An 18942-nucleotide genomic window follows, 5' to 3' on the forward strand; every position below is an offset into this window, starting at 1 on the left:
CTCTCTCTCTCTCTCTTCATTTATTTATTTATCTCTCTCTCTCTTCATTTATTTATTTATCTCTCTCTCTCTCTCTCTCTCTCTCTCTCTCTCTCTCTCTCGCTTTCTCTCTCTCTTTCTCTCTCTCTTTCTCTTTCTCTCTCTTTCTCCCTTTCTTTCTCTTTCTCTCTCTTTCTTTTTCTTTCTCTCTCCTCTCTCTCTCTCTCTCTCTCTCTCTCTCTCTCTCTCTCCCTCTCTCTCTTTCTCTCTCTCTCTCTCTCATCCCTATATTTATCAATCTATCCATCTATATATATATATATATATATATATATATATATATATATATATATATATATATATATATATATATATCCATTCATCTATCTTTCTAACCTTTGATTAAGAATTAACCACAATTTTGTAATCTGTCTTTCTATTTTGCTCCATTGACGTTGTCAACATGTAAAATACTCTATTCAAATTTGCACCATAATGCAATTAAACACCCATCCATCTATCTATTGCACTGTGTATCAATCTATTTATCGATCTACTAATCTGTCTGTATGTATGTATGTATGTCTGTCCACTTCTTCTCTACCACCCAGTAATTGAAATGACGTACATACACCATAATAAACTTGCAGTTATTTTGTAATTAAGGAAACGTCAGATAATGCTTGTCTTTAAACTTATTTTCCTCATGTTCTACTTCACTAAAGTAATACTCGCGTTGCGCTGTGTTTATCTTTCTAGCGGAACTCGTCCTGCTCAATGACGTATCATGATCCCCGAATCTATACAGGTACATAAATATTTTTAACTGAGACGTGTAAAACTATTTTGAGTTGATGACGTCAATAAAACAAAAATATTGACTCCTATCGAAAATAATATTATTTGATTGGTGTTGATAAAGTAGGGGGGGGGGGGAGTGGATGAAAAATGGTTGAATTGAAAAATCTATTTTATTCTCCAACTAAAATTAACTACTACTACTATACTACTACTACTACTACTACTACTACTACTACTACATAACTACACACTACAACTACTACTACTACTACTACTACTACTACTACTACTACTACTACAACTACTACTACTACACTATACTACTATACTACTACTACTACTACTACTACTTACTACTACTACTACTACTACATACTACTACTACTACTACTATACTACTTACTACTAATACTATACTACTACTACTACTACTACTACTACTACTATAACTATAATAATAATAATAATAATAATAATAATAATAATAATAATAATAATAATAATAATAATAATAATAATAATAATACCACGACTACCTGCCAATGCTAAGCACTATGTACTACTACCAACACAAACAGAGAAGAAGAAGACGACGAAGAGTGATATATAGATAGATAGATAGAGAGAGAGAGAGAGAGAGAGAGAGAGAGAGAGAGAGAGAGAAGAAGAAGAAGAAGAAGAAGAAGAAGAAGAAGAAGAAGAAGAAGAAGAAGAAGAAGGCGGCACACCTCACAAATAACTCATAAAAGTCCGTCCAATGATAATAATCTGCGTCAAAGTGACAATCATCAGAGAGTAAGTAGACTGTTGGCCAAGTTATTTGAGGCCTTATGGTAACCATCTGGAAGATTAAATTGTGTTAACAGCTGTGACGTTTATGGTCTGTAAGAGTCATACTAAGCTGGTAGAAGCCGTGGACTGTAAAAAGTAATAAACAAAATTGAATATAACAGTTTGAAGAAAGAAAAAAAAAAAGAACAAATTACCAAACACAGAACTTTCGGGTTCAAAGCTCTTCTTCAGCCGGCTATTTGGTCTTGTTGTATGACACTGGGTTTCGAATCGGAAGGTCCTGGGTTCGAGCCTCGCTCAACGCATAGTTGAGTCCTTGGAAAAGGCTCTTTACTCGCATTCTCTCACCGTACTAAGGTGTAAAATGAGCACCTGACCGTTAACAGCGTTGTCTCTGTCGGAGAAAAAAATTGTAATATCGCCTAAAAGGGTTTATGTTTCGTTCTACATGTTATGTATTGCCGTTGGTCAGGAACCCCTTGTAAAGCGCTTTAAGCACCTTTCGTGTATCTGATGAAGGGTTTTGCGCCCGAAACGTTCAGTGTTTGGTATGTGTTCTTGTTTTTTTTTTGTTTTTTCATGCTCTTATATTCGTTTTTTTTATAGTCTTTTTACTTTTTATAGTCTGTTAGAGGGAATTTAGTGAGACGCAAACATACCAAAGAGTTGAGCGACCCCAACCTCATTCATTCCATACCGATTTCCGGCAAACAATTAAAAAGTTAAAACGAATTTTTTTTAAATATAAAAACACGATTTTTAATATTTCGTAATATTAACAGCTATGCCCACATCTGCAGTAAAACACGTTGTAGACTTGTGGTATAGCACTCGCCTTCAGACTGCTGGGCCCCTGGTTCGTGCCCCGCTGTGGGCGGCCCAAAGTTGAGTCCTTGAAAAAGGCTCGTTACTCACATTTTCTCACCGTTGTTAATTGTCGGATTGTTTTATTATCAGATATACCTTGTATTTTTTATTACAAAATAAAACACTCCCTTGGTGGTCAGTTGTCAAAATGTTGATAGGGCGAGATTATATATATATATATATATATATATATATATATATATATATATATATATTTCATTTATATATATATATACATATAATATATATATGTATATATGTGGGGGGGGTGTGGATGGGTGTGTGGATACACTAAAAAGCATTATACTCCATACACCAAAACTAAATGGGTAAGCATTTAAAGAATGTGCAAGATCTAGTCTCGTCTACTTTATACTACACCGGCTTATATCAATTAATATTCAATAAGTCGTACACGTCTATATATTTGATCAAGTCGTAGCTAACACTAACACAAACTAAAAAGTCATACCAAAGCCAAAGCGGAGAGAAAGCTTGGAATAATATAAGAACATTATAATAATATATAGGTGGTGTTAGCGGTTCCAGTCTGTAACTGATATCCGCCGTTCTCGGTTCCAGCCAGTGGTTGTGTTATGGAGACAGAAAGCATGAGTTGTATAGCCACGACCAGATTTGTATTGGCACCGCCAGAGAAATAAAAGAGAGATCGAAGACAGTGAAAAGCAGAATGTCGATCGCTATTAGTCGTGCATTACCTATTTGATTGTTATATTCTTGTGCTGTACATGTGATATTATATACATTTTTTTTTTTTTGGCTTACTCCAAACCTTGACCAGAGAGTAGCCGTAATGTCTTTGTGATCTACAGGAAAAGCAGTAACGAGCCAAGGTACGTTTTTGATGGAAATAGGCTACTGATTTCCATATTTCCTTTCCTTTTGTTTAGATCATAATATATTTATTCATCAATGTTTCATTGTTTACTTGTTTTATTCTTGAAACAAACAAAAAAAAATAATTTCCCTATTATCTTTATGTATACATTCATCTATTTATCTACTTATATATTCATTTATCTATTTATTTATTTATCTATTATTTATTTGTTTATTTATTTATTTATTTACCCAATCACGTTACTCCTTCACAACAGTGTCCTACACGTATTAAAAATGTATTTATTCAAATCGACGTATATACATAAATGCAAATTAAAAGTGCCCGTCAATTCCAATGATTATGAATTTTTCCATTGCAACTTCTCTATTTCTTTAGAAAATATCACACATTCATCGAGGCAATATATTATTGATTCATTTATTGATTTATTTTTTCATTTAAGCCTTTAATTATTTACATATCCATTCTTTGAATTCATTTATAAGTATACCTACCACACAAGACGTTAACCTAATTATTATCACTGACCTACTACTATACACTTAATTGTATTATATGGTAAGATATACCCAGTTCACGATTTCATTAACTCGTTGCTTACCCCTCAATCGTTCCAGATTGTTTTTGTTTTGCTTTTGTTCTGTTTTTGTTTTTGGTTGTGTTCGTCTTTTTGTGTTTTTCTTTTTGTTTATTTTCAATTTTGTTTCTCAATGATAATTCCCCTCTTTTCTACGTCTGGCTATAATTCCGGATGTAAACGTTTTTACTAAAGAGAGCAATAACAGAGTTACGACTCGGATTTTACTGTGTTTAATTCTTAGATTATGCTGTCTGTATAGGCGTGGTAAAATAAAATCAGTTTGTCATTTTGATATCAATGTGAATATTTATCCCGTGTGCATAATAAAATGCATAATAAAAGATAAGTGTGTGTGTGTGTGGGGGGGGGGGGGGGGGGTTGAACCTAACCTGATTATGGTAGGATGATATTTCTTCGATTTTTCTTCTTTTTAAAAAAAGATAATTTATAAAATTAAATTAATGGTCTCCCAGTTTCCGATTCGTACAATAGTAATAATAGTCATCATTATTGATTATTATGCTAAAAACAATAATAAAAATAATGATAATGATATTGATAATAATAATAATATTAACAATAATAATAATAATAATAATAATAATAATAATAATAATAATAATAATAATAATAATAATAATAATAATAATAATAATAATAATAATAATAATAAATAATAATAATAATAATAACATAAATAATAATAATAATAATAATAATAATAATAATAATAATAATAATAATAATAATAATAATATATAATTAATAATAATCATTATTTTTATTATATTCATTATCATCATATCATCATATCATCATCATCATCATCATCATCATCATCCATCATCATCATCATCATCATCATCATCATTATTATTATTATTATATTATTATTATTATTATTATTATTATTATTATTATTATTATTATCATTTATTATTATTATTATTATTATTATTATTATTATTATTATTATTATTATTATTATTACGTGTATAATTGTCCAAAAACCAAAATGATGATAGAACGTAGACTTGATTAAACAGAATTTGAAAGAATTTTCTCAAACATAATATTTTCAAAAATCACACAAACAGATACAAAAATTGAATCAAGCAATTTTTAGCTCTAAAAGTTAAGGAAATACATTTTAGATTAGAATAATCAATGTATGGCGGTAACAAATCTAACACCTTAGCTAAGAAAAATCAATCTAACTTCATTTGTTGGTAAACAAGAGATAATTTTAACATGAAGTTAACTGTAAATAATTGTGATCCACCGCTACAGTTTGGTAATTTATCTGAGTGGAACTAAAGTTGAACTGATTAAAAAATACGGAAATTTAGGATTTTATCGCGTAAGAAACTAAATTTTATTCTCTTCAATAAATTGTAAAATGTGAACTCAATTTTCATAATTTTGCTTGTAGATTCAATTTTTAGCATATAGGTCACCCCTATCACATATATATATATATATATATATATATATATATATATATATATATATATATATATATAATATATATATCAGTAAATAGTCAACAAAGACCGCTATCTTGTGGGGGAATCAGTTAGTATACTGTATCACCTGAGAGTAACTCTTTTTGTCTGAAGAACAAACAAAGGAAGCTCTTTGTTACATATATCTTTCCTTGTTTCGATTCAAAATTAGTCAATACCTATTTTGAGCAAATAATTCCTTAGGGAATTATTAATGCATGCTATAAAAACAGCATTGTACTTATTTGTTACTTTTCAAAAATGCAATAATCGATCCACGAAATGAAGCAGTCTTGGTTTCCAGCATATTGTGAGGTTGATTATGCAATATGGATATAGAGCTAACCATACGATGACGTCAAAACAAAAAGACTGGCAAACGTGGTAAAATATGTGCTCCTATCTCCGACAGCTCACTTAATTAAATTATTTTTAACATAAACGTATCAGTTCTTAAAAAACTGCACTAGATACCGGTCTAAAACCCCTCTAAGTAAGAATTAGAAAACCATGGACCAAATAAAACAAAAACGTTTAAAGCCATTCATGAAACGAAGACTTAACTTCGATTTTCGAAGACACCACAAGTCGTGATTTCAAGACCAATTTTTCCTACACTACAGACGATGGTCTTGCAAGCTGTCTACAAAGAAACAGCGTCATCTTGAGGTTTTAAGATTATATATTTAGTCCCAAATTGATTACATCGACAACTCAAAAATATAATCTTGAAAAATAGCAATAGGTTTTTGTTTTATAAATGGACATTGGTAATTTTCTTTTCTTTTCTTTTCTTTTTCTTCTTTAATTTTTATTTTTATTTTTATCTTTTTTTTTTTTTGTCGCGAACTGCAACACGATGGGTCACAAATTTTAACTTAAGAAAAGGCATATGACTATTTTCCAATTTTCTAAATGGATTTCTTAATTGATAACAATCTCTTCTTTTAAAATATTACGGAAAGATTAATCAGATGCATGGGGTGAAAAATTTGATTCTCTACATTTTTGATCGATTATTTAGTTTGTTTTGTTTTGTTGGGGTTTTCTTTTCTAAATATTACTTTATATTTTAATATTGTATTGGCTAAAATACCTGGCTTGCCTTGGGTAGAGAGAGAGTACATAAGAGTTGTGCTCAAAATGCCTTTCCTAATAGCATATTGTCGAGGAGCCTAACCTCCAAGTCACAGATTGACCAGTAATAAAACATGTATATTATTATTTCCTTTTTGTAAATTCCACTTTCTTTCTCTGTATATTAACCCTTTTATGGTGAGAATGTATTTATTACAGATCATAATTTTTAAAAAATACCTATTAAAAATTACACCTTTCTGAGCGACATCCAAAACCACTATCATTAAGTGTTCAATAGAAGGAGGATAGATGATTTATCAATTAAATGATCCATGTCAACAGGAAATACCCATGTTGTTAAAGTGTGCGAATAGGAAATTAATATTTTGGTCAAGAATATAATCATGATAATAATATGCCCTGAAATGTAATTCAAATTCTATCTCAGGACGCCAGAGTTACTGTGCGATGTTTTAATCAATTTGCTCACAGCGTCTTTAATCTTTATTCTTCTCATTTATTATTGAAGACGGTCATTGATAACTACTTATTTAATTAAGCATTTTAAATCAAGAATGGCAGTGAAACGATATGGGAGTTTTCTTTAAAAGATATGATTTAAATTAGAATCAAATCGAACCCCACGAGCAAAGAGGTAATAAATTAGATTGAAATAGGAGGAAGAAGATCGAAATATGTCAGTCTTAACTTTCAATAATATTATAGGCCATTCATGGATGACATTATACGACTCAATGCTTCTCAAATATCCAACGATCTACCCCTATCTTTCCCTTGCAATTACTATACCAAAAACTAACACCAACAATACAGCTTTTAAAACATCACAAGTCAGGCGTGAAATTTGTGTCATGTTATTCAATAATTTGTATTCATAACGCCATAAATTGTCATAATTAAAAATGAAAAATATAGAACGCCAAGCCAATCTGCCGTACGCTGGGGGGAAAAACACGTTAAAAAATTTTGGCCAGAAAACTCATCCTTTAAATGTCGTTCAATAAAATGAACCTCATCTTATCAAAAACTCCCAAACCTGGAACTTCATAGGAAGTCCCATGTTTGAAAGTTTATGACAAGACGAAGGTCATTTTAATCGATCGATATATAAAGGACGAGTTTCAAAACGTGATTTTTAAATTATTTTTTTTTTTTTTAAAGTACGTCAGTAATCGAAATCTAAAGCCGCTTTGCCCCTGAACTGTCGGTACTTTGTTGTGGATCTCTAACCAATATGTGATCAATCATCGATCTTATTGACAAGAGACGTCCGGATTCATAACAACAGGAACAACAGCCCTCGTTTTCGCAGGACCGTTTAGATTGTGGTGGTTTGGTTTAACCAGTTAACTGCCGTATTCTGGAGAAAAAAAACTCGTAATTGAAGAAAGTGGCTCCAAAACTTATCCTTCGATTTAAATTAACCTCTTCCCGGCAAAAACTCTCAAACCTGGGAATTCACGAAGTCCCAGGTTTGAGAGTTTTTGTTTTGTTGCAAATATGAGGTCATTTAAATCGATAGATATTTGAAGGACGAATTTTCTGAACAAAAAATGTAATACAAGTTTTTCCCGAGTACAGCATGCTAGCAGTTAACTGGTTAAATTGAAACCCTGCACGGTTGGCTCGCGACAGCACGTTTGTCTGTTTATTCATGGACACACTTCGACTTCTTTCCCAATGTGAGAGTTCAGCAGTTTTTGATATCATTCTTGTGTCGAATCGTACAATAATAATGTAAAGGCAGGGCAGTTGGTCGAATCTTACTCTTTTTCTTCTTCCTCTTCTCCTTCTCCTCGTCCTCGTTCTCCTCTCCCAATCCCCCCCCCCCCCCACCCCCACCCCCACCCCCTTCCTCTTGTTCTAAATCAACGCATCATACGGATATTGATTTGATTTGATTTATTGGTATCTCTTTGTGGACATTTGTAACCACCGTTCCAAATGGGTAGCTTGGCTCAGCGGTATGGTCTTTGCTTTGTACCGAAAAGGTACCGAGTTCGACGACCGGCCTCGCTGTGTGGAATTGAGCAAGTCAACTCGCCCTAGCTCGTTTTCCGGTGATGCACCGCGGCTGACGCCTGGGTTATTCCAGTCTTCCATTGGAATAGACACTAAAGACAAATTTTCCCTTGGGGATAAATAAAGGGAATTTTATTTATTTTTTATTGCATGTTATGTCGGGGCGACGTATACATATATGTAGGTCTGACATCCGAACGCAAGTTTTGTTGTAATGGAGAACAGTTTGCGTCATTTATTAGCGATTTCCATTGCAACAATGAGCCCTTAATGAATTGATTTATCAGTCCTACAAATAATACACGTCTTGTCGGGGTAATTCAGATATTGAAAATCGACATGAAATTAATGAATACGAAACTTTATTTTATTCTAGATTCACTTCTCTCGGTCAGTTTACCCCCCCCCCCCCCCCCCCCCCCCCCCCACCAAAAAACTTTTTTTTTAAATTACCAAATTGACACGATGGCTCACATTATGTGCATTGTAATTATCTGCACTTATAGGTCATGATCTAACAGGAACTTTAACCTCCTATTATTGTAGCTATATGGTATTGTGGCATGACTCTCGCCTTCGGATCGGAAGGTCCAGACCCGCTCTGAACAGCGCATAGTTGAATCTTTGGGAGAAAAAAAAGGCTCTTTACCCACATTCTCTCACAGTACTTGAGTATAAAATGAGTACCTGGCGATCAACAGCGTTGTCTGTCGGAAAAATTGTACTATTTCATCAACGTCATGTCTCGTCCTACAAATTAAGTGTTGCTGTTGGCTTTGAGCACGCTTAGTGGAAATTACGCTGTATAAATGCTCTATTTTTTCAAAAATATATAGATAGTAAGTTAAACGTTCAACTCCATTTAGAGGATAATCATTTGTTACATCGTTATTCTTTTTTCTTTTTCTTCGTTGTCTTTTTTTCCATCATCTTTTTTTTAACCCTCAAAGAAAGCAAATGCGATCAAATTTTGGTTTGAAGGGGTTTTAAAAACATTTCTTTTATTTCGCCCTGTGATCCCATGTCTCTCTTTAAAACAATTCTTTTGCTTTTTGTTTTTCTGTTTTGCTTTGTTTTACTTTATTTATTTTTTTGTTTTGTTTTGTTTTTTGTTTTTTTGTTGTTGTTTTTTTGTGTGTGTTTTTTGTTGTTGTTGTTGTTGTTGTTGTTGTTGTTCTCGTTGTCGTTTTCCTTTTTTTTAAAATTGATTATTGATATTTAAACCATCTCGACATAGTACTGGTTTGAGACGTGTTACAAATGTCAGAGAACTGTAAACTCGGTTTGATCCAGCAAATTTGAGCCAAGGTCCGTTATGTGAGAAAACCACAGTCCAAGTGACACGCTAGATAGGGCATGGTCAGTCAGTGGTCACTCGTAGTCAATTAGAAATAATACCCTTACTGTAAAACTGCGCAATATATATAGAGAGTTGATTATCAAAACATATCTTTTTACAATGTTACAGGTTTACGCCTTGATCTAAAACATTGGTATGAATGGGCTAGAACGTTGATGATATGTGGTTTGGTTACATGTTCACATAATATAGTTAGAAATATCCGGTACCATCAAATGAAACCATGTGTAACTGTTACTAGTTATAATAATTAATGAAAATGTTACTATTTGAAGCTCGAAGAAATAAATAACTATTGGAAATAGATTGGAAGCTTAAATTAAATCAACGGAGCCAGATGGCGTGTATGTTTCTCTCATTCGTCTTTAGTATTTCATTCATCGTGTTACATTGAAAAAAGGGAAAACCCGAAACGGCTTTACATCAGTAAGTTAAAATGATCATTTTTACTCGAAACTTAGAACAATAATAATGGTAGTAGTAATAATACATAATAATAACAGTGAAAATAATACGAATAATAATAATAATAATAATAATAAGAAGAAGAAGAAGAAGAAGAAGAAGAAGAAGAAGAGAAAGAGAAGAAGAGAAGAAGGAAGAAGAGAAGAAAAGAGAAGAAAGAAGAAGAAGAAGAGAAGAAGAAAGAAGAAAGAAAAAGAGAAAGAAGAAGAAGAAGAGAAGAAGAAGAGAAGAAGAAAAGAAGAAGAAGAAGAAGAAGAAGAAGAAGAAGAAGAAGGAAGAAAGAAGAGAGAAGAAAGAAGAAAGAAGAAGAAGAAAGAAGAAGAAGAAGAAGAAGAAGAAGAAGAAGAAGAAGAAAAGAAGAAGAAGAAGAAGAAGAAAAGAAGAAGAAGAAGAAGAAGAAGAAGAAGAAGAAAGAAAGAAGAAGAAGAGAAGAAGAAGAAAGAAGAAGAAAGAAGAAGAAGAAGAAGAAGAAGAGAGAAGAAGAAAGAAGAAGTTAAAAAATAAAAAATAATAAAAATAATAACCAATCCTCTCTGCGCCGTCGGGTGCAAGCGAACGCCAATACTCTTCAACAGTCGTAACGTCACTTCCTTCCTAATGACGCATGGTAACTTAATAACACTGGCTCTAAACTATCGGAATAATGGCGGACGCTGTATGAAATATTTCTTCGGCGAGCATAAAAGCGTATCCAGAGGGAAAAAAAACCCATAAATTTGATCATGTTTTGACTTTTACACATTCTGATCACAAGGCATATGAAAAGTTCTCGCCAGCATGAAGAATAAAAAGTAATGATTTTCTTTGTTTAGAACCAAGATGACCGCCGTTTCCGGGCGTCGTGACATCAGACTACTGAATCCAATTCTCGGTCTCTCACTGCATAGTATAGGTTGTGGTCTGCATGCTGAGACCATGGGCCTTAAGTTCTCTCTACAGTTCTCCAGGTTTTCTTTGGTATACCTCGGAGGCAAATAAAGGAGAAAATTAATTATATTGTTTTGAACATATCAAGGATCGCCTGTAAGCGTTACGTCAGAAACACAAAATTATAAAATCATATCAAGGCTATCTACTAAGAGCAGGTTTACGGTATTTTATGCGAGTGCCAGATGAGAGGAGGCCATAACATACGTGAAGGATTTACCCCGACGTAATCCTGGTCTATATTATGGTCGAGGCGGTGGTCACTTTGAATTCCATTTGGTTTCTGACCAGCTCGTGTGGCCTATTGTGTTATTAATTGTTATCTTTGGATCCGTCCAATTCAGTGCCGAGTCCCGAGAATAAATACATACGGTATACCGTTTATACAACGTTAAGCTAATGCTTTTTGACATGCTTCAGCTATTTCTCTACATTGGTGTGCGCTGACAAAACGACTTTTTACATTCTGGCAAGCAAGTTCTTACCAAAAACATGACTCATCACTACAAAACGAAACTTTGTCGGAACGTATTAGATGGTAAAAATGTAATACAGTTGGATCGAAATTGACGTCACTCAGCGCTTCCTTATTGTTTTTATCCAGCCATTTTTATGAGTAGTTCTCACTAAATTCTATCAATCAGACTATCAGTCATTTTTATGAGTAGTTCTCACTAAATCAGACTATAATAAACGTTCAAGGGCACCGGGAGTTTTGTGTGTTGGTACGTTATATCTGGCTGACGGATGTTATGAGTTTTTTAACTAAACGCATAACATCAATGCAGTCATAAAATTAAACTTGTGCAAACAGTTATGTTTAATTTATAAGGAAGAATTTAAAAAAAAAAATTAACCCTCTCCTTACAACCTGCGGCAAAATTGTCACATTTGTTACGACACAATACACAATTTTCTTATTCAGATTTATTTTGTACATTAAACTTTGAAGAGCGATCTATGTTTCATCAATAAGAACATAAAGTTGTTTTTGTAGAGAGCTTGCTTGAGTTTTTAAAAATAAATTTTTCTGCTAGGTACGCCTGCCATTTTTGGGGAAATACTGAAAATGATTGGAAAGGAAAGAGTTTAGGGGCTAAAAAAAAAATAAAATGTTATAAAGTACTCGCTGGGTTCTAAAGCGCTCTCGGGAGAAGTCATAAAACGAGCCATTTTTCTATCGATATATGAATTTAAAGCTGTCTGGCCAAAATGAGAAAAATGTGTATTTTGAAAGTAGGCTAATGCAGGACTATTCTCTCTCTCTCTCCCTCTCTCTCTCTCTCTCTCTCTCTCTCTCTCTCTCTCTCTCACACACACACACACACACACTCTCTCTCTCTCTCTCTCTCTCTCTCACACACACACACACACACACATTTTTTTTTCGCCCTGCCTTCTACTAATCCCCCTTAGCGTGCCCATCTATAACTCATTGCCTATTTAGTTTGATCTTACTTATATCTATCGCAAAGTGCTTTATCGTCTGACCAGCGGTATCTATCTGTAATAATGAAGTCCTAGCGTCTGGCCCATCCGAAGGATAGTAAAATTAATTGTTTACTGCCCTTTTCGCGCTATTGAAACTGTGAGAAGCCCCTGTTCCACAAGCCTTGTGATCACCAAAGGACTAGGATTATCTCCCCATAGATACCGACTAAACAAGAAAGTGTTATGATATCATATTGTGTTTATTTAACCCGATGTGTGAAGAGGTTTCAAGTACTTTGGGTCAATATGGCTACAGTGGATTTTAAGTACATTTAGCGCTTGGGACCTGGACTCAATGATGACTTTAAAACTAACGTCATAAGACAAAGGGTCGCATGCCTATTAGCCACTCCCACGCCTCGTTCTGAAAAAAGTCCGCGAAATTAAAGGGGAGGCAAGAGAAAATCAGCTGATCGTTAAAATAGTAACAGAAAAGTGGAGGTGCTCGGCAATGAATGCAAGAAAGACATTTAAAACGCCGTAAAAATGTTTTAAAATCACTTAATGTTATAATTACCATCCATAACAACCTGTCAAATTCACATATGTAAGATGTCAAGCCAAAATTAATAATAAAATAATAAAGAACATGATCGACCGGTGGTCCGTTGACTACACATGCATACGAGTACCAGAAATATTTTTTAAACAATGTAACACAATATAATGTGTAAGTTTCAAAGCAAATGCAACCACAAATAACATCAAAGAACAATGTGGGACTACTGTTTTAATTTCATAAAACCAAACGTATATTTTCTGCCCCCGATATTGAACGTGTAGTTAGTATGTATCGTACAAACAACATTCGTTTAGACAGGTAGTCGGGATTCTAGCGCCAGTTTTATTTGGGCAACCATGATTGGGATTTCACTCAATGCACTTATTATTAATTATTATTATTATTATTATTATTATTATTATTATTATTATTATTATTATTATTATTATTATTATTATTATTATTATTATTATTATTATTATTATTATTATTTATTATTATTATTATTATATAATAATAATAATAATAATAATAATAAATAATAATAATAATAATAATAATAATAATAATAATAATAATAATAATAATAATAATAATAATAATAATAATAATAATAATAATAATAATAATAATAATAATAATAATAATAATAATAATAATAATAATAATAATAATAATATATAATAATAATATAAGCAGTTGAAAGGATATAGTCTTTGGTGTATAAGTGCATATGTACAATATTTCTTATATAAATGCTTCAAAACAAAACTAAACTAAAAAAAATAAATAAAGAATAAATGAATAAAAATATCTATTTGGGCATTTACTTACATTAATAGTCTTGAAAATCACAATCACAATCCATGAAAATTAAATATCCCAAAATCCGAAGAAGACATGAATTTAATCCAAAATCCAACACAGGAATGTATTTTAATAGGAGACAGATATCCTATTAAAACCATAGCATTACTTGCAAACACCAATACCCCACTCTGCGTTTAACGGGCTTGTGGCCGTCACATTGTAAATTGTTGCCGCATTAGGGTAATCGGTGTCCTAAAGACTGACATACAATCAATGAGAACTATAAAGAATCCATTCTAGAATTCAACTACAAACTGAAAAGCATGATAAATATCACTCTCTCAAATAATTTCCTTTGCTCAGGTTCACTCACACTCTCCTTTATTGCAAAACATTGATAAGTGAGATAAAGTTTGTATTTCAATTATAAACTTAATCACATAACCTAAATGATGGAGAATAAAAACAGCTAATTATAAAAAAAATTCACAGATCAAGTTATCTATTTGAACTCCGCATATTTAGCTTAATTACTCATTGACCATATATTTTTTTAATGGCATTGTTTCATTTAAACAAGACCATGACGCTTATGCCTGGACCGGGTATTCACAAATTCTGCTTTTGTGTTCCACTTTTCGAATCGAATTAATCTCTATCTTATCCGTTTATTTCCAAATTTTCTGCACTTTATAAATAAGACCATAGCGCTTATGTCTGGACCGGGCATTCGCAAATTCTGCTTTTGTGTTCCACTTTTCGAATCGAATTAATATCTAGTCTATCCGTTTATTTGCAAAGTTTCTGCATTTTATTAATAAGACCATAACGCTTATGTCTGGACCGGGCATTCGCAAATTCTGCTTTTGTGTTCCACTTTTCGAATCGAATTAATCTCTATTTTATCCGTCTATTTGCAAAGATTCTGTACTTTATAAATAGGACTATGACGCTTATGTCTGGACTGGGTATTCGCAAATTTTCCTTTTGTGTTCCACTTTTCGAATCGAAATAACATCTAGTCTATCCGTTTATTTGCAAAGTTTCTGCACTTTATAAATAAGACCATAACGCTTATGTCTGGACCGGGCATTCGCAGATTCTGCTTTTGTGTTCCACTTTTCGAATCGAATGAATCTCTATCTTATCCGTTTATTTGCAAAGTTTCTGCACTTTATAAATAAGACCATAACGCTTATGTCTGGACCGGGCATTCGCAAATTCTGCTTTTGTGTTCCACTTTTCGAATCGAATGAATCTCTATCTTATCCGTTTATTTGCAAAGTTTCTGCACTTTATAAATAAGACCATAACGCTTATGTCTGGACCGGGCATTCGCAAATTCTGCTTTTGTGTTCCACTTTTCGAATCGAATGAATCTCTATCTTATCCGTTTATTTGCAAAGTTTCTGCACTTTATAAATAAGACCATAACGCTTATGTCTGGACCGGGCATTCGCAAATTCTGCTTTTGTGTTCCACTTTTCGAATCGAATGAATCTCTATCTTATCCGTTTATTTTCAAAGTTTCTGCACTTTATAAATAAGACCATAACGCTTATGTCTGGACCGGGCATTCGCAAATTCTGCTTTTGTGTTCCACTTTTCGAATCGAATGAATCTCTATTTTATCCGTTTATTTTTCAAAGTTTCAGATTTTATAAATAAGACCATAACGCTTATGTCTGGACCGGTTGTTCGCAAATTCTGCCTTTGTGTTCCACTTTCGATGAATTAATCTGTTTTTTTTCCGTTTATTTGCAAAGTTTCTGCATTTATAAATAAGACCATAGCGCTTATGTCTGGACCGGTCATTCGCAAATTCTGCTTTGTGTTCCACTTTTCGATTCGAATTAATCTCTATTTTTTTCGTTATTTGCAAAGATTCTGTACTGTATAAATAAGACTATGACGCTTATGTCTGGACTGGGTATTCGCAAATTTTCCTTTTGTGTTCCACTTTTCGAATCGAAATAACATCTAGTCTATCCGTTTATTTGCAAAGTTTCTGCACTTATAAATAAGACCATAACGCTTATGTCTGGACCGGGCATTCGCAAATTCTGCTTTTGTGTTCCACTTTTCGAATCGAAATAATCTCTATTTTATCCGTTTATTTGCAAAGTTTCTGCACTTTATAAATAAGACCATAACGCTTATGTCTGGACAGGGCATTCGCAAATTCTGCTTTTGTTTCCACTTTTCGAATCGAATGAATCTCTATCTTAGTCCGTTTATTTTCAAAGTTTCTGATTTTATAAATAAGACCATAACACTTATGTCTGGACCGGGCATTCGCAAATTCTGCTTTTGTGTTCCACTTTTCGAATCGAATTAATCTCTATTTTATCCGTTTATTTGCAAAGATTCTTGCACTTTATAAATAAGACCATGACGCTTATGTCTGGACCGGGTATTCGCAAATTCTCCTTTTGTGTTCCACTTTTCGAATCGAATTAATATCTAGTTATCCGTTTATTTGCAAAGTTTCTGCATTTATAAATAATACATATATGTCGAATATTAAATTCCTTACACTCACGATATTACAAGTCTGCATTTGTTATAAAAATGTAATTTCCTCCCGTATACATCAGTGGCCAGTGAAGCAAGATGCAAACATGTGACAGATGAAGGAAGAGAGAGAGAAGAGAGAGAGAGGAGAGAGAGAGAGAGAGAGAGAGAGAGAGAGAGAGAGAGAGAGCGAGAGAGAGATATTCGTTTTTTTGTTCAAAATCTCTCTCTCTCTCTCATTGCACAAGGTTGTGCTATTTACTACTATTTATCAAGAACAGCCAAGCTGGCAACCCAGTCTCTGTATAAACTAAGCAAGATGGCAACAGGGACCTCGCTCCTTATCCAATGCCGAAGCTTTAGTTTGAGTCAAACGGTTTTGTTAAAAAAAAAACACCCAAAATAAGTTCGTGTCGTAAGTGATGGAAATTGAAGTCGGCTTATTATAAAATCGTTTTTATGGTCTGTTTGGATTACCCTTTTTAAATAGAAAAAGTGAATATATCATAAACTTGAAGAATAGGCAATCTAAATGAAATTTAAATTGACTGATTAAATGAGTACGCGAGGCTGAGTTGCGAACGACTACTGGGTTCCGACATTCCGATCCCAGTGTCATTCATGTTCACCGTACCGTGTTACTGTCTACACACTACACTGCATTGTTAGTGACTGGTCATGTCTTTTTTGTTTGTATGTTTTACGCAAGCTTAATAAAAATTAAATTGACTGATTAAATGAATACGTGAGGCAGAGTTGCGAACGACTCATGGGTTCCGACATTCCGATCCCAGTGTCAGTCATGTTCACCGTACTGTGTTACTGTCTACACACTACACGGCATTGTTAGTGACTGGTCATGCCTGTTTTGTTTGTATGTTTCTTTTAATATGGGTCAATTTACAAAGAATAATAATAGAAATGTTCAAAACAAAAACTAGATTCACTATTACGTGCCTGTAATGAAGTGCTTTCCACAAACCGTGAGCGAGAATGATGGTGGAGGTAATGGCAACCATGTGGGTTTGTTATTGTTTCTTACCTCCGTCAACCCGCGCATCCGGTTGCGCACCCACGCTGATTCTGACCAATAGCTAATTTGGTCAAATGGAGTTATTGACACTGTCATATTCTTTTGCCGAACGCGTATTTTTCTATCGAAGTTTCGTGACTCTAAGTCAGTAAATAAATAAATGCTTTATTATAAAAATAAATATAAGACTTGGCATATTTAAAGATATAGAAGCAAATCCTGCGAGTTCAATATTTGGAGCACAGGACTAATAGGTCGGTGACAGGAACCACTGTTGTCAATAGTCAAAAGAAGGAATTGTTATGGTTCGGACACACTTTCCGCCATGATATTCCGTGCAAGACTGCCATGCAGGACACTGTAGAGGACAGGGTAGGGGAGGAAGACAGAAAAAAACTATGGCAAGACAATATCAAAGAGTGGACAGGCCTGGATCTCAATACTCTTCTGGAAAAGCCCAGAGACCGTGAAGAATGGCGTAAGGTAGTGAAGTCTGCATCCCGAACCCCCCCCCCCCCCCCCCCCGAACCGACGATCAGCTGGTCATGGGAATGAGTGAGTGAGGTAAGATTGGAGATGTACAAATCCTGGTGAAGGATTCTCCTCCCCGTTTTTTCTTTCTTGCTCTGCAGGTTCCATACGAGAGCCTGTCTGGTTATAATCGCTGGTTGCCTTGTTTTAATGACGACGCGTTTTTTCACCTAAGTGTGAAAGTCAACCACCACAATTTAAGAATATGGGGAACAGAGAAGCCTAATGAGTGGGAGTAAAGAACTTGTCTTATTCACCCAAACTGGCCTTTGTCACTTTGTCACCCAATTCCATGGTAATCATTGCGCTTCATATTGCTTCAATTATTTCCCCTTGCAAATTTTTCTTTTATACAGAACACGTTGCATTCTTTTGTACCAGCACTCTTATCATAATATTGATCACTACCTTAACCCTCTCCTTACCAGCCATTTTCAGGATTTTCCCCCAAACTTCACACCCAACTAACACAAAAATAGATTTCTTATCACTCAAACAAAATAGCAGTAAGTTCTTGCGATAAATAATTTCTTTAGCAAAACATGCTCTTCAACACACTGTGCATTTTCTTTAAATTTTATGATATAGAAAAGAACTTTGAATAAGAAAAATGTTGGTTGTATCGTAAAGAATGTGACGATTTTCCTTTAGTTGGTAAAGAGAGGGTTAAAGTCAGATGTAACTTCACACCTGTTTGTAAAGTGGCTTGTCTTGCCTAAGGAAGGACACGGTCTCGGGGTCATCATTTTATGATCAATGTCATACATCCCTCCGTTCACTGACCACACTCGGCACCG

General features: G+C 33.8%; 1 protein-coding gene across 1 annotated transcript in view; it reads left to right on the forward strand.

Annotated features, from left to right (window-relative positions):
* Positions 1-2986: 2986 nt before the first annotated feature.
* Positions 2987-18942, forward strand: part of LOC144972971 (uncharacterized) — a 31454-nt gene continuing 15498 nt past the window's right edge. The window contains exon 1 of the mRNA XM_078914862.1: positions 2987-3293. The gene's annotated coding sequence lies outside the window, so the exon portion shown is untranslated. The remainder of the gene's footprint in view (positions 3294-18942) is intronic.

This window comes from Berghia stephanieae, chromosome 5 (assembly GCF_034508935.2).
Source record: "Berghia stephanieae isolate SIO BIC M18660-M18661 chromosome 5, UCSD_Bste_1.3, whole genome shotgun sequence".
In the NCBI taxonomy this organism is placed as follows: domain Eukaryota; kingdom Metazoa; phylum Mollusca; class Gastropoda; order Nudibranchia; family Aeolidiidae; genus Berghia; species Berghia stephanieae.